A 7650-nucleotide genomic window follows, 5' to 3' on the forward strand; every position below is an offset into this window, starting at 1 on the left:
GAAACTTTAGATTTGCTCTTTCTTTTACTGCAAAGTACAACGTTGTTTTTTTTTTTGTTTAAATCTTTCTAGATATGGTAAATATGAAGGACAAAGCAGTTTTAACATAGTTTGAGTGAAGGAATTCATTTTATAGATAAAATCCCAAGAGTCTGCTGAGAAAAGAGAGTGAATGCGAAGTAGACTTTAACACGGCTCTGGGAGCGAGCCGAGTGTGGGCTGACCGGGAGAATTGCTTGAAAGAAACGCGACACCGAATGAGCGGTCAGAACAAAGCCTCAATACGGTGTTCCCGTGGTGTTTTTGTTGCTGCCTTGTCGATTGCACAGGGGCAAGCGTTTCAACCAAGCAACGCTCACCATGGGGAAGGTGGCTATGGCAACTAGCCTGATGCCCTGCTCCCGCAGTGACGGATAATCGTACTCTGGTTTCTCTTCATAACATACAAGTCTTTCGCCTTTTACTAAAGACTTTCGTGGAGAGCAGCACTAATGAGTTGTTTCTATTTTTGGCAGGCTTTACCTTTGCGGGTGAAGCCCTTTCTGTCTGTGCAAAAGAAATCTTGTTACTGTGCAGAGTGACTTCTCTGAGTAGAGTCGCCTTACTTGTTGCGATTGTGCCGATGTTCAAAGCTGGAGTGCAAAGTTGTTGCTTGAATGGTGCTTGCTGGAGCATGCGGGAGTGCAAAGTTATACCATTTAAAAGGGCTGAAGAGTGCTCAGTGCAGCGGGTGGGCGGAGGTGCAACGTGACACTCTGGCCACCTATGGCCATAAAAAGAACACTGCTACAAGTGCGCATTGTGCCAGCAAGGGCCCTCGGACCTGAAACAGTGGACAGTTATCGCTTCTCGGCCTTTTGGCTAATATCAAGTGTAGTATCTGTTCTTATCAGTTTAATATGTCCTCTATACGAGGACTACATATTAAATGGATTTTTAAGAATAGGAGTTGAAAAAGAAGCTTGCTCCGTTCACTCCAAGCATCGACCCGGTACTGCAGTGCCGCTGGGAACGGTGCGCTCTTCTCTGCTCTTGTGAAAAAGCAAACAGCGGTGCAGGATGGAAGTTTCAGGGAGCCCAAGATGAAACTTTCTTTTAATCTGCTGAGAAAAGAGAGTGAATGCGAAGTAGACTTTAACACAGCTCTGGGAGCGAGCCGAGTGTGGGCTAACCGGGAGAATTGCTTGAAAGAAACGCGACACCGAATGAGTGGTCAGAACAAAGCCTCAATACGGTGTTCCCGTGGTGTTTGTGGCTGCCTTGTCTTTTGCACAGAGTAAAAGACAAGGCAGCCATCGAATAGGGCCCGATTGTTCCTACTTGGTCAGCCGAGGAGCAAGGGGGGGGAGCAAGCGTCTCAACCAAGCAAATCTCACCAAGTAGGAACAATCGGGCCCTATTCGATGGCTGCAACACCTGAAAGAGATATTGATGCGAGACCCGATCAAAAGCTTTTTCAAAGTCTAAATTTAAGATGACAAGCCGGGTGTTTCTGTCTCTAGCGTAATCAATGATGTCTCGAATCAGTACGAGGCTGTCGGTGAGTTGTCTCTCTGAGATGGCACAAGCCTGGTCTGGGTGAATTACCTCCTCTAAAACAGAGGACATCCGTGTCGTTAAAACCTTGCTAAAAAGTTTACAGTCAAAGTTTAAAAGTGTGATGGGCCTCCAATTCTTTAGGTCAGTCTTATCATTTTTATCAGAAGTGAAGAAATAAATGAATGCCTATCAACAAATGTGGGATCTAAACTCTAGTGCTTCCTCTAAAATAATTTCCTTTCACAATTTAGAAATGTGTGTGTGTAAGTCACAACACCCGTGACACCAAAACGGCTTTCTTTTCTCTACACTCTGCACTATGAGCACACACACCAAATCAGAAAGGCTTTTTTCTTTCTTTTCTACATTATGGACTGTGGGGACACAAAACCGCTCTCTCTTTTTTTTTTTATCGTGTGCCAGGGCGTTGTCTCACGTATTAGATTGTGCTTAAGATACGAATGGGTTTATCAGTCACATCAGAATCCATACATACTGATCCTCCCGTAATAAAATGGTCGGATCTTATCAAACACACTTTGTTTCTTGTGACAATCAAGTCAGCGAAACAGCGTATACACTTCAAGACACTGAATCAAGTTTGCCACAAGAACTCATAAGTTTGGCAGTATTGCTCTGCCATCAGCAATGATACACCCATTTTATTTTCGTGAGACATGTGCAGGCACCTGTTCATCTACTGTTCTATCACTATGAATTAGTTTATCTATTATCAATAAGGATACTTCTACAACTACTCTATCAAAGTATGTCCGGACTTCTTACGTTGTCAGTTGCTATATATGAATAAGTGGGTAGCTACTGACAAGCATTAAGCATGTCACACAGCCCAAACATATAACATTTCAGGACACACCACACAGTTAACAACCACAGTGAAGCGTGTCAAAGCCCAAACATGTAACATTCAACAGGACACTTACACAACACATTCAAATCAAACAGTCAGACAACATACAAGAACATATACGCCAGCCGGCATTGCTCCCTGCCTATTTTCCTACAGCTCACTATGTGTGCGCACACCTTTATTCACAAACTCTTCAACTTATACTCTTTTACCGAAGCTGCTATAGCTCGATTGGCCGAATACCGAATAATCCTAATTCGGTGAATTTGACATCTGCCTTACATGTAACAGATTAGCGGTTTAGCAGTTTTAATTTAGTTTGAGTGAAGGAATTCATTTTATAGCAAAATCCGAAATCGTGAAGAACTCATGAAAGTAAGCTTATTCTCGGATTCCTGAAACTTTAGATTTGCTATTTCTTTTACTGCAAAGTACAACGTTGGTTTTTTTGTTTAAATCTTTCAAGACATGGTAAATATGAAGGACAAAGCAGTTTTAACATAGTTTGAGTGAATTTATTCATTTTATTGATAAAATCCCAAGAGTCTGCTGAGAAAAGAGAGTGAATGCGAAGTAGACTTTAACACGGCTCTGGGAGCGAGCCGAGTGCGGGCTAACCGGGAGAATTGCTTGAAAGAAACGCGACACCGAATGAGCGGTCAGAACAAAGCCTCAATACGGGATTCTCGTGGTGTTTTTGTTGCTGCCTTGTCTTTTGCACAGAGTAAAAGACAAGGCAGCCATCGAATAGGGCCCGATTGTTCCTACTTGGTCAGCCGAGGAGCAAGGGGGGGAGCAAGCGTCTCAACCAAGCAAAGCTCACCATGGGGAAGGTGGCTATGGCAACTAGCCTGATGCCCTGCTCCCGCAGTGACGGATAATCGTACTCTGGTTTCTCTTCATAACATACAAGTCTTTCGCCTTTTACTAAAGACTTCCGTGGAGAGCAGCACTAATGAGTTGTTTCTATTATTGGCAGGCTTTACCTTTGCGGGTGAAGCCCTTTCTGTCTGTGCAAAAGAAATCTTGCTACTTTGCAGAGTGACTTCTCTGAGTAGAGTCGCCTTACTTGTTGCGACTGTGCCGATGTTCGAAGCTGGAGTGCAAAGTTGTTGCTTGAATGGTGCTTGCTGGAGCATGCGGGAGTGCAAAGTTATACCATTTAAAAGGGCTGAAGAGTGCTCAGTGCAGCGGGTGGGCGGAGGGGCAACGTGACACTCTGGCCACCTATGGCCATAAAAAGAACACTGCTACAAGTGCGCATTGTGCCAGCAAGGGCCCTCGGACCTGAAACAGTGGACAGTTATCGCTTCTCGGCCTTTTGGCTAATATCAAGTGTAGTATCTGTTCTTATCAGTTTAATATGTCCTCTATACGAGGACAACATATTAAATGGATTTTTAAGAATAGGAGTTGAAAAAGAAGCTTGCTCCGTTCACTCCAAGCCTCGACCCGGTACTGCAGTGCCGCTGGGAACGGTGCGCTCTCCTCTGCTCTTGTGAAAAAGCAAACAGCGGTGCAGGATGGAAGTTTCAGGGAGCCCAAGATGAAACTTTCTTTTAATCTGCTGAGAAAAGAGAGTGAATGCGAAGTGGACTTTAACACGGCTCTGGGAGCGAGCCGAGTGCGGGCTAACCGGGAGAATTGCTTGAAAGAAACGCGACACCGAATGAGTGGTCAGAACAAAGCCTCAATACGGTGTTCCCGTGGTGTTTGTGGCTGCCTTGTCTTTTTCACAGAGTAAAAGACAAGGCAGCCATCGAATAGATTGTTTCTACTTGGTCAGCCGAGGAGCAGGGGGGGGGGGCAAGCGTCTCAACCAAGCAAAGCTCACCAAGTAGGAACAATCGGGCCCTTTTCGATGGCTGCAACACCTGAAAGAGATATTGATGCGAGACCCGATCAAATGCTTTTTCAAAGTCTAAATTTAAGATGACAAGCCGGGTGTTTCTGTCTCTAGCGTAATCAATGATGTCTCGAATCAGTACGAGGCTGTCGGTGAGTTGTCTCCCTGAGATGGCACAAGCTTGGTCTGGGTGAATTACCTCCTCTAAAACAGAGGACATCCGTGTCGCTAAAACCTTGCTAAAAAGTTTACAGTCAAAGTTTAAAAGTGTGATTGGCCTCCAATTCTTTAGGTCAGTCTTATCATTTTTTTTATAAAGTAGAGTCACTATTCCCACTCTAAAACTGTCAGGCAGTCGGTCGAGTTTTTCAAAATCTTTAAAAACATCTAAAATGTCTGATGATAAAAGGTCCCAATAGGTCAGATAGAATTCTGCAGGAAGCCCATCTAAACCCGGAGCTCGACTTCTCTTAAAACCTGTTAGGCATTTTTTTAACTCTAAAGCAGTAAAATTCTGTGTCAAGTGTGCATTCTCTTTTACGGTTTTGTCAACGAATTTTAAGATTTCTGCCGATGTTTCCAAGTGCACTGGTTTCTCTTTGTACATGTTACTATAAAAGGTATGTACAGTTTCAATCATCTCTTGTGTGGATTTTGTTAAAAACCCATCTTCTCTTTTTAGATTTTGATTACACTCCTTTTTATTTATAACTTTCTTTCTTTTTCACCTTCCTCAATTTCCTGCTCCCTGCTTCTTACAAAAATTCCTTTACTCTTTATTTCTGCTAAAACTGACATTTCCTTTTTGACATCTTTGATTTCTTCTTTAAAGTCTATGCCACACTGATTTAGTTTAAAGTAGCGCTGTAAGCGTTTATGTAGTCCCATCATACATCTATTCTCTTTCCTTTTTTTACGTTTACCTTGCTGTTTAAAAAAAGTCTGGGTCGTTTCCTTCACCATTTCCCACCATTGTGCATGTGTTTCGTAGAGGTCTTGAAGGGTCTGCCACTCTTTATAACATTCCCTGTACTGACTGACTATGATTTCATCCTCCAACAGGGAACAGTTGAGTTTCCACAGACCACTTCCTACCGTCACACCAGAAGGGGGTGAAAGGGTGCAGGAGAGCATAAGGTGGTCTGAAAAGAAAACAGGGGTTAATCTAACATCAGTGGGTGGGCAATCTCTAGTAAAGAAATAATCAATGCGAGAGGCTCTGGTGCCATCATGACTAAACCAGGTGAAGCCCTCCTCTCTGGGATGCATGGTTTTAAAACAGTCAGTAAGCTTAAAATCCCTGCATATGCCCTGAAGTAAAATCGAAGTCTTATCCACTTTAAAATCTACCCCTGCTCTTTTTCTATCTTTCCTGCTCAAGATACAGTTAAAATCCCCTCCTACAACTAAAGGTACTTGCCCTAGCATGTAAAGCTGTATATCTTCTAAAAGGTCATACCTTTCATTTTTTCCATTGAAACCATAAATATTTAAGAGGTTAAAGTCTTGCCCCATAAAATTCAAGTGTGCTAAAAGTGCCCGTCCGTCTCTCACCACTGTGCTACCTTTCACCAGAACATGCGGATTTTTAATTAGAATGGCCACACCATCATTTTTATTTTGATTTGAGCCACTCCATATCGATAAATGGGGCCACATTTCCTCCCATTGTCTATGGTTTTTTAAAAAAGGTAGTCCACATTCTTGTATTAAAAACACATCTGATTTAATGGAGTCTAAGAAGGATAAAATACTCTGGGCTCTTGTCTTTAATTTCACACTTCTCACATTTAGTGTTGAGAAGGTGAGAACCATTAAAAGCATAAAGGAAAGTAGGTATGTCATTTTCGTTTTTCTAAGTTATCAAAACAAATTACACACAGGTTATTTCTTGGGAAACTAGCTCTTCCTTCATTTCTTTAGGTGAAAAGTGAGTAGGGTGATCTATATTTCCTTTTCGGACTCTCGGTGTTGGCCTCTGACGCAATGTTGCATTTAACTTTGAGTCCCTGGGGGTTGATTGCAGAGCTGAAGTTAAAAAGGAGACCTCATTTCGTGAGTCGGAGGGGAAGACTCTAGGTTCTTCCACTGAAGAACTGTCTGAAAGGGACCTAACCCTTCCCCTCTTCTCTGATACCACTGGGGAATCAGAGGCTCAGATGCCGTCCTCTTCGGCTGTTGACCTTCGGGGAGGTGAGTATCTTCACTAGACTCACCTGTCTGCTCTTCCTCCTCATTTAGCGTAGCTCCACCCTCTGCCTGTGAATTCTCACAGACTTCAACACTGAGTGGTGAGGCCTCTACAGGCCCCTCCCCTTTTTGCTCCTCACTTCCAATCCAAGCTTTTGGCGGGAAGTTTGAATTTATTGGGTCAACCTCTTCACTTTGTTCACCAACTGCCACCTTTGGTCCTTCTCTTTGTTGGCTTGACTGTGGCTTTACCGTCTTTAATTTGTTGGCAAAAGATTTAGGGCAATCTCTGAAGAGGTGATTTAATTCTCCACAGAGATTACATTTCCTGCCATTTGGACACTCTCCAAAAGTTTGCCCAATTTCTCTGCTCTTCCCACATAACACCTTGGTACAAGCCTCAACCAGGTGCCCATGCTCACCACACTTGCGGCAGTACTTGGGCTGCCCCTGGTAGTGGATGTAACCTCGGTTTTCAAGGTGGCCAGAGTGTCGCCCACCCGCTGCACTGAGCACTCTTCAGCCCTTTTAAATGGTATAACTTTGCACTCCCGCACGCTCCAGCAAGCACCATTCAAGCAACAACTTTGCACTCCAGCTTCGAACATCGGCACAGTCGCAACAAGTAAGGCGATTCTACTCAGAGAAGTCACTCTGCACAGTAAGAATATTTCTTTTGCACAGACAGAAAGGGCTTCACCCGCAAAGGTAAAGCCTGCCAAAAATAGAAACAACTCATTAGTGCTGCTCTCCACAGAAATCTTTAGTAAAAGGCGAAAGACTTGTACGTTATGAAGAGAAACCAGAGTACGATTATCCGTCACTGCGGGAGCAGGGCATCAGGCTAGTTGGCATAGCCACCTTCCCCATGGTGAGCTTTGCTTGGTTGAGACGCTTGCCCCCCCCCCCTCTTGCTCCTCGGCTGACCAAGTAGGAACAATCGGGCCCTATTCGATGGCTGCCTTGTCTTTTACTCTGTGCAAAAGACAAGGCAGCAACAAAAACACCACGAGAATCCCGTATTGAGGCTTTGTTCTGATCGCTCATTCGGTGTCGCGTTTCTTTCAAGCAATTCTCCCGGTTAGCCCACACTCGGCTCGCTCCCATAGCCGTGTTAAAGTCTACTTTGCATTCACTCTCTTTTCTCAGCAGACTCTTGGGATTTTATCTATAAAATGAATTCCTTCACTCAAACTATGTGAAA

At 43.8% G+C, this 7650-nt stretch overlaps 5 non-coding genes across 5 annotated transcripts; 4 read left to right on the top strand and 1 right to left on the bottom strand.

Annotated features, from left to right (window-relative positions):
- Positions 1-419: 419 nt before the first annotated feature.
- Positions 420-533, top strand: LOC140287168 (U5 spliceosomal RNA). The gene has a single exon (XR_011911521.1). It is a non-coding gene; the product is annotated as a U5 spliceosomal RNA (small nuclear RNA).
- Positions 534-841: 308 nt separating this feature from the next.
- LOC140287173 (U2 spliceosomal RNA) lies at positions 842-1025 on the top strand. The gene has a single exon (XR_011911525.1). It is a non-coding gene; the product is annotated as a U2 spliceosomal RNA (small nuclear RNA).
- Positions 1026-3293: 2268 nt separating this feature from the next.
- Positions 3294-3407, top strand: LOC140287161 (U5 spliceosomal RNA). Its single transcript, XR_011911514.1, has one exon. It is a non-coding gene; the product is annotated as a U5 spliceosomal RNA (small nuclear RNA).
- A 308-nt stretch (positions 3408-3715) lies between these two features.
- On the top strand, positions 3716-3899 carry LOC140287175 (U2 spliceosomal RNA). The gene has a single exon (XR_011911527.1). It is a non-coding gene; the product is annotated as a U2 spliceosomal RNA (small nuclear RNA).
- Positions 3900-7143: 3244 nt separating this feature from the next.
- Positions 7144-7257, bottom strand: LOC140287166 (U5 spliceosomal RNA). The gene has a single exon (XR_011911519.1). It is a non-coding gene; the product is annotated as a U5 spliceosomal RNA (small nuclear RNA).
- Positions 7258-7650: the final 393 nt, after the last annotated feature.

The sequence above is a fragment of the Leuresthes tenuis genome, unplaced genomic scaffold (genome assembly GCF_036924035.1).
Source record: "Leuresthes tenuis unplaced genomic scaffold, fLeuTen1.0.hap1 SCAF_116, whole genome shotgun sequence".
NCBI classification, from domain to species: domain Eukaryota; kingdom Metazoa; phylum Chordata; class Actinopteri; order Atheriniformes; family Atherinopsidae; genus Leuresthes; species Leuresthes tenuis.